The following is a 7,727-nucleotide window of genomic DNA, read 5'->3' on the forward strand; positions in this document are numbered from 1 at the left end:
TTCGCTACCTGTGATATCTATTTGGAAGGAACATCCTTTCTTTGGTGGGAAATATTTGCTATCGTGCAATGAAAGACTCATTTTCAGGGTGACTGAAATGTATACCTTCATTTGGCAAGCACTGGGCCACTGCAGAAAGTGACAGGATCATTTCTTCTTTTAAAGCTTTAACTTAGATGTAGAAGAGCTTCAGTAACATCTCACCTCCGAATTAATCTTTTCACAGAGAGTAGGAGACATATTGATTTTATAATTACCTTCGGGAGACAAATTATGAAAGACCTACAAAATAGTGAGCCTTGTACAGAACTTATTTAAACAAAGTTTAAATTGCAAGGATCCAAAATTTCCTTTTTTTTCCCTGAACTGTCTTGCAGGGTCGCAAACTACCATAAAATGCAAGTAATGACAGTAAGGTTGCAACATATTAGTTTAAAACCATACAGACACATGTATAAGATATGCCCTGTTCAGTGTTCTTTTATTTTCCGTTAAAACACTGCTCTGGAATTAAAACATGAAGGCATGAGCTTTAGGTTATATATAGCCATTCCTCTTTAGCTCATCAAAACCTGAAATCTTAAAAAGACAATTTGAACTCACCAGTTGAAGTAACAGAAGAGATGACACTACAAATGAATGTATTAAGCTGTTAACCCATTGTATAAACTCATGATCAATGTTATTTGTGGCAATAACTGGGCATATTTATTTGCAAAAAACTCAGGAAAGATCATTGATAAAACTTGATCATTGATAAAACATATCTTGTTGGCATGTTTTCTCTGAATGACAAAGAGTTTAACATTCTGCACACAGGTGGAAAATTCTATATACTTCTCTTGAGAAATTAATTCAAATCCGTGGTATTTGCTCAAGCTGTTAGTTTTTCTCAGTTGATCTTTTTATCAATACTAATGTCCTAATCTATGAAGTCCTGATGCCTGTGTAAACATTATCCAACTAATTAACTGAAAAAACAGTCAGTTGGTCTCTTTAACATCACCTGATTAGTGCTCACCACAATTCATTTAATTCAAGTTCACTTAATAAGTTTTGAGAAGATTTACAGCTCAGCTTGAGGTTCTGGATGTAGGTTTGCTCACTGAGCTGAAAGGTTCATTTCCAGATGTTTCGTCATCCTACAAGGTAACATCTTTAGTGGCTTCCAGGCAAAGCTCCGCTGATAATTCCTGCTTTCTATTTATGTTTGGGTTTCTCTGGGTTGATGATGTTATTTCCTGTGGTGATGTCATTTCCTGTTCTTTTTCTCAGGGGTTGGTAAATGGGGTCTAACTCAATGTTCCAGTTGGAATGCCATGCTTCTAGGAATTCTCTGTGACTCTCTCTGACTCTCTGTGACTCAAAGCAAAATTAATGTCATTTACAAAATACTGTGCAAGAACTGTAACAAGCACTACATTGGACAAACAGGCAGAAAACTAGCCACCAGGATACATGAACATCAACTAGCCACAAAATGACATGACCCTCTCTCACTAGTATCCTTACATACAGATAAGGAAGGACTGGGACAACACATCCATCCTAGGACAAGCCAAACAGAGACATGCACGAGAATTCCTAGAAGCATGGCATTCTAACCGTAACTCTATCAACAAACACATCAAGTTCGACCCCATCTACCACCCCTTGAGGAAAAGAACAGGAAATGACATCACCAACCCAAATAAACCCAAACATATAAATAGAAAGCAGGAATTATCAGCAGTGCTTCACCTAGAGGTCCACTGAAGATGTTACCTAGTAGGATGATGAACTGTCTGGATATGAACCTTCCAGCTCAGCAAGCAAACCTACATCAAATACACTTTTCACTATTGGTCCTCAGAATTTTAATGTTTATTTTCTTTTCACATTTATTAGCATAAGTATTAGCATATGAGCACAGGAGGAGAGAAGAGGAAACACCTTGAGCTTCAAAGTTGCCTTTACCTGAGTCATTATTGGCTGTACTCAGTGTGAAGATGACATATCGGGGTCATGCATTCATGGGTCTTTGTGTGATTGAACAGACTGATTTTTGATTCACAGTTATTTGGTAACCTGGGGAAAGGTAGTGGCATCCGAACTGCAGAATGTACTTGCTTTTTTTCCCCTTCGTTACCACCAGTCCACTTCAAGTTAAAATGTCTCGGCACAAATGGTGGTGCATCTTGCTGGGGTAAGCTGTCATTAAAGTAAGAAATTAAAAGAAAGCCCCCCCCCCTCCCCCCCCCCCCTACTTCTCCCAAACCATTGCCTTCAGTGCTCCCTGATTATGGAACATCCACAAACATCACTGAACCATACTCTAACCATATAATCACCAGGAAAGAATAAAAACTGCTCCATATTATCTGCACCTTATTAACACAAGCATAATGTCCCCTGAAGAGATATATCCTCAGAAATGACCCTTTTAAAAATATATTCATGGAAACTGGATATTGTTGGCTCCGTCATCATTTATTGCCCATTCCTAAGTACCTATGAGAAGTTGAAGTGATCTGCATTCTTGAACCACTGTAGTGCATAGGGTGTAGGTACACTGAATGTGCTGTGAGGAAGGTTTCAGGATTTTCGACCACTGACAATGGTGGCATGGCAACTCAGTTGTTAAATCGGGGTGATGTGTGGCTTTCAGGGAACTTGCACATGGTGTTGCTCTTGTGCATCTGTTGCCCTACTCCTTCCAGGTGGTAGAGGTTATAGGTGTGGAAGGTGCTGTCAAAGGAGCCTTTTGTGAGTTTCTCCAGTGTATCTTGGAGATGGCACACTTTGCTGTTACTGAGCAACTGTCATGGACGGAGTGAATTCTGAAACTAGTGAATGGGGTAACAATCAAGTGGGCTTCTTTGTCCAGAATAGTGTTGAGTATCTTGACTTTGTTGGAGTTGGAGGCAAAAGTGAGGACTGCAGATGCTGGAAACCAGAGTTTAGATCAGAGTGCTGCTGGAAAAGCACAGCAGGTCAGGCAGCATCCAAGGAGCAGGATGCCTGTATTTCTGATGAGGGGCTTTTGCCCGAAACGTCAATTTTCCTGCTCCTCGGATGCTGCCTGACCTGTTGTGCGTTTCCAGCACCACTCTGATCTAAAAACTATTGTTGGAGTCAGATCAGTAGAGACTCAGACTCCTGACTTGTGCCTTGTAGATGGTGATTAGACAAGTTACAATGAAAAGACACCTGTCTGAAGTGTTTGTGTCCGCAGATGCTGCCTGATCTGCTGGGAGATTTCATCCCTTTACTTATACTTAGGTCAGTTACATTGCAATCCCTGGACAAGGTAACAAGAGTTAACCCATAATCTTAATTCTATTTTGTACAGAAATTAAGTTTATTCACCAAATAATTTATTCAGTTTTAAGTAATTTGTCAAATTAAATGATTGACTTCTTTGATGTAAGCAGATAATTCATGCCTGTAGCAGGACAGTTGCATTGAGAAATTGTTGATCAAAATGTTTTCATGAAAGACAAAAGGTCAAATGTGTTAAGCATGTGTTTGCTATTATCTCCAACATTAACTTCTTGGCGTAGCTGAACTTTAAATCCATTTACAATCTTGATCCCTTGCTTTCAGCACATAAATGGAAATTTAATCTTTAGTCTGTGAAAATTATTTAACTTTTGCCGTACACTGGTTAGCAGCGCAACCATCTCCCAAAATTTACAACCTTGCGTCAAAGAAACAGTAATTAAAGCTTTCCTTCTAAACTGTTCAGGTAGGTCATTTCATTAATAGATGGAAAAAGAATGTTAGGGCACCAGGTTATCAAATACCCTACCTGCAGGGTATCTTTCTCCTTGCCACCTACTGCTTACAAGATATTACTCTTTTCCTGAATTCCCATTTCGCCAATAAATCGAGAAACGTCAGCTACTTTACTGGGAATTTAAAGCTGTGAGGGTGCTCACAAAGGGATGAAGTGATGACCCTCCCCATTAATGGCCATGTTATTAACTTCTCCTGTTATTTATTTTCTGCTCAGTCTTCTGCAAGCTTTCTGTTAGTTTAATAGTGATAGTGCCTTCAAAGCTGTTTGTCATCCCACCATCAGTAAACTAAGATCTCTGCAAGGGTTTGTGTGAAGGAGATACTGCAGTTACTAAACTATAGTTCCAAGTTTTCGTTTTAGCAACCATATTAGTTTTATGTTCATAAAATTGCAAAGAAACATAGGAACCTTGTCCAAGTAAGTAATCCTCTATCTCTCCATAAACTTTATTATCTCTCCTTCATTGTATAGTTTCATTTTGTGTTCATCTTTCAAGCATCTTAGCCATAGTGGTATCCCTCCCATTTCCTTACCTTGTGCTTGAATTTTGTCAGTGAGGATTGTTGATCTTTATGACTGTCATAACTAAAGGTCAACTTAAATTCTTCCTTTCAAATTCACATTACTGAATGTTTATAAAATGATTCTGTTCTGCAGAGTTGTGAATAGGTACGAATACTGTGCAATCATCAACAAATCTCTCTACTTCTGCCTTTATGATGGAAATAAATGATCTTGTGTTAATCCTATGGACAGCCCATTGATGAAACAGTTGAAGACTGTAGGCCCTGAAGCATTAATCCAAATACTCCTGCAGTGATGTTCCAGGACCAGGTAAACTGGTGTCCAACAAAACCTGGCAATAGGTAATAACGCCAATTAGTGGAGAATTTTTCGTCTAATTCCCATTTACTTCGATTTCACTAGAGCTCCTTGATGCCCTCAAATGCACCCTGATGTTAAGGGCTGTCCCTCTCACCTTATTTATTGAGTGTTGTTATTCTGTCAGTGTTTAGACTAAGCCTGTAATAAGATCAGGACCAGAGTAGCCCTGGCTGAACCTGAATTGAGCATTAGTGGTCAAGCTATTGCTGGGTAAGTACAACTTTATAGAACTGTCAATGACATGCTCCATCATTTTGCTGATTAAGAGTAATTGTTCAGGACAGATCTGTCCTGCTTTCATTCTATCTGGATAGTTTTCTCCATGGTCAGGTAAATGCCAATGTTGTAGCTGTAATAGAACAGGTTGGCTAATTCTGGGGCATATTGCTTCAATGCTACAACTGGGACACTGCTGGGCTCACAGCCTTTGCAGAATCCAAGACACTCTAATATCTCTTGATACAATGCAAAATACCTTTCTCTCAGGGATCTGCCAGCTTGTTCTCTCATGCATATTACTGTATGGTATTCTATAGTAGTGATGGACATTTAATAGTACATTTTATATCTTTGCTATCCTCATTGTTTCTTTTATGTGCTGTTCAGCATATAGAAGCACCTATTCATTGATTAAGGAAGGTTCAATGAGCAAGAAAATATTTCCATGTTCATTTTTGACTTGATGCCTTGACCCATCATGGGCTCCAGAATCAGTGTTTAGGACTGAGGGGAGGTGATAGGCAAGTGGATTTATCACTGGACAGTTCATCCAGAGATCTAAATAATGTTCTGAGACCTAGGGATTAAATCACACCATGGCAGATAGTGAAATTTGAATCCAATAAAAATCTTGAATTAGCAATCTAACAATGACCAAACATTGCTGAAATGTTCATCCTTACTTGGTCTAGTTTACATGTGAATCCAGAATCACAGCAATGTGGTTGATATGACTCTTAACTGCCCTCAGGGCAATACATAATGGGTGACATGGTGGCTCAGTGGTTATCACTTCTGCCTCACAGCGCTAGGAACCTGAGTTCATTTCCAGCCTCGGGCAACAGTGTGTGTGGAGTTTGCACATTCTCCCCGTGTCTGCATGGGTTTCCTCTGGATGCTCCGGTTTCCTCTCACAGTCCAGAGATGTGCAGGTCAGGTGAATTGGCCATGCTCAATTGCCTATAGTGTGAGGTGCATTAGTCAGAGGTAAATGGGTCTGGGTGGGTTACTCTTCAGAGGGTCGGTGTGGACTTGTTGGGCTGAAGGGCCTGTGTCCATACTGTAGGGAATCTAATCTAATTTAATGCAGACTTGGCAGAGACTCACATCCTGCAATTGAATTAACAAAAGACTTCCAAGGCCCACTCCCATCAAAATTGAATAATACAAAATAACTATTCAAATTAGGTTCCCATGCTGCTGAGGTAAGTGTTGAATCCAGGTTTTGGAAACATTAATCCCAGACCTTTTAATTACTAGTCCTGTAACATTGTTACTATGTTGTGATTGTGGATTAAATACAACAAGCATTACAACAGTTACTGTCATTAAAAAGTATTTTGATGGCTGTGAAGAGTGATATTCTGAGGTCAAGAAAAGACAGTATATAAATGCAAGTCTTTCTTTCCATTCTTTCTACAAGGCGATTGGCCTGACCCCAAAACTGTTGTTCGGTTTATAGTGATATTCCACCAACCAGTATGTCGCAATTTATGATTCCCACTCCACCCCTTTAACAAAAGACTTGTCATCAATTGAATCTCTACAGCGTGGACGAAGGCCACTCAGCCCATCATGTCCACACTGACCCTCCAAAGAGCATCCCACCCAAACCCATCCCATCCCTGCAACTATACATTTCTCATAGCCAATCCAGGTGGCCTGTACACTATGGACCAATTTAGCTTGACCAATCCACTTAACCTACACATCTGTGGACTGTGGTAGGAAACCAGACCACCCAGAGAAAACTCACGCAGACATGGGGAGAATGTGCAAACTCCACACAGTCACCCAAGGGTAGACCTAAACCTGGGTCCTTGGCACTGTTCGGCAGTGGTGCTAAGCATTGAGGCAATTAATAATAGTTTTCTTCATACAATCAATACCACTTCGTATGGTTGCAAAGTGATCTCATTTTAATATGTCAATAGACATTGTAGATAGAAAGAAGTAGCAACACAGAGTGGTGAAGATGTTGAAAAATATTCTGTCAAAAGTCAGCTCTCTACCTGGAGAAATCGACCAACGTCACTTAAATTCGATGGAGATATTTGGTTTGTTCTGGTCGATTTTTTTCAGGATATGAAACGTGCCAGCCATGGCCATCACAAGGGTTATGATGATGGTGATGGTGCAGAGCACCGAGCTCACAATGTTGAGCTTTCGGGCCGTCGATGCGTGTTGCCGACAGCCTTCCAAGTCACCCATAAACTTGCGATCTCGGGATTTGACTGAGAAAGTCAGCGCCAAGAAGCCGATGCAGCAGATGTTCATGTAGAAGGAGTTGAAGAGGGACCAGACGAAGTAGTCCCGGGCCAACGGAAAGTTGTGGACGGCCGAGGTCAACAGCCGAGGGGGAGCCGCTTGCTTGGTAAGGTAGGAAGCGGAACCAACGGGCACTTCCTTGGTTTTGTACTCCATCCTGGTCCCAGCCTGCCCTCCCCCAAAAAAGGGCAAGTGGAATATTATTGTCCTGGTCTAGACCTTTCCAGTTCGGTGCCTCAATTAAAATGTCCCAGCGCACTGGATGTGTTTGCTGTCACAGGTGAAAGTTGCTGACTTTGAAATAACCCCATAGCTAAATGGATAATAATGCATGGCAATACAGCACAGTGACATCAGAAATCTTGTTCAGACATTGCAGTTGCATTGCCGGCCCTTCATCTGGTGGATATATACTTCACACCAGTTATTAATCCCAGTGCACAAATGTGTTAAAGGCTATAGGACCTCTTCCATTGAAGGAAAGGGCAAATTAACATTTGTGGCACAGTGATAGTATCCCTACCCCAGACCAGGAGATCTGGGTTCAAGTCCCACCTGAGCCAGGGGTAGAACA

The 7,727-nt window shown here is 40.8% G+C and overlaps 1 pseudogene; it reads right to left on the reverse strand.

Moving 5' to 3' along the window:
• Positions 1-6,916: 6,916 nt before the first annotated feature.
• On the reverse strand, positions 6,917-7,309 carry LOC122539625 (dispanin subfamily A member 2b pseudogene; annotated as a pseudogene).
• Between the last annotated feature and the right edge of the window lie 418 nt (positions 7,310-7,727).

Source organism: Chiloscyllium plagiosum, unplaced genomic scaffold, assembly GCF_037043375.1.
Source record: "Chiloscyllium plagiosum isolate Xiang-an unplaced genomic scaffold, Cpla_swu_hap1 HiC_scaffold_2, whole genome shotgun sequence".
Taxonomy (NCBI): Eukaryota; Metazoa; Chordata; class Chondrichthyes; order Orectolobiformes; family Hemiscylliidae; genus Chiloscyllium; species Chiloscyllium plagiosum.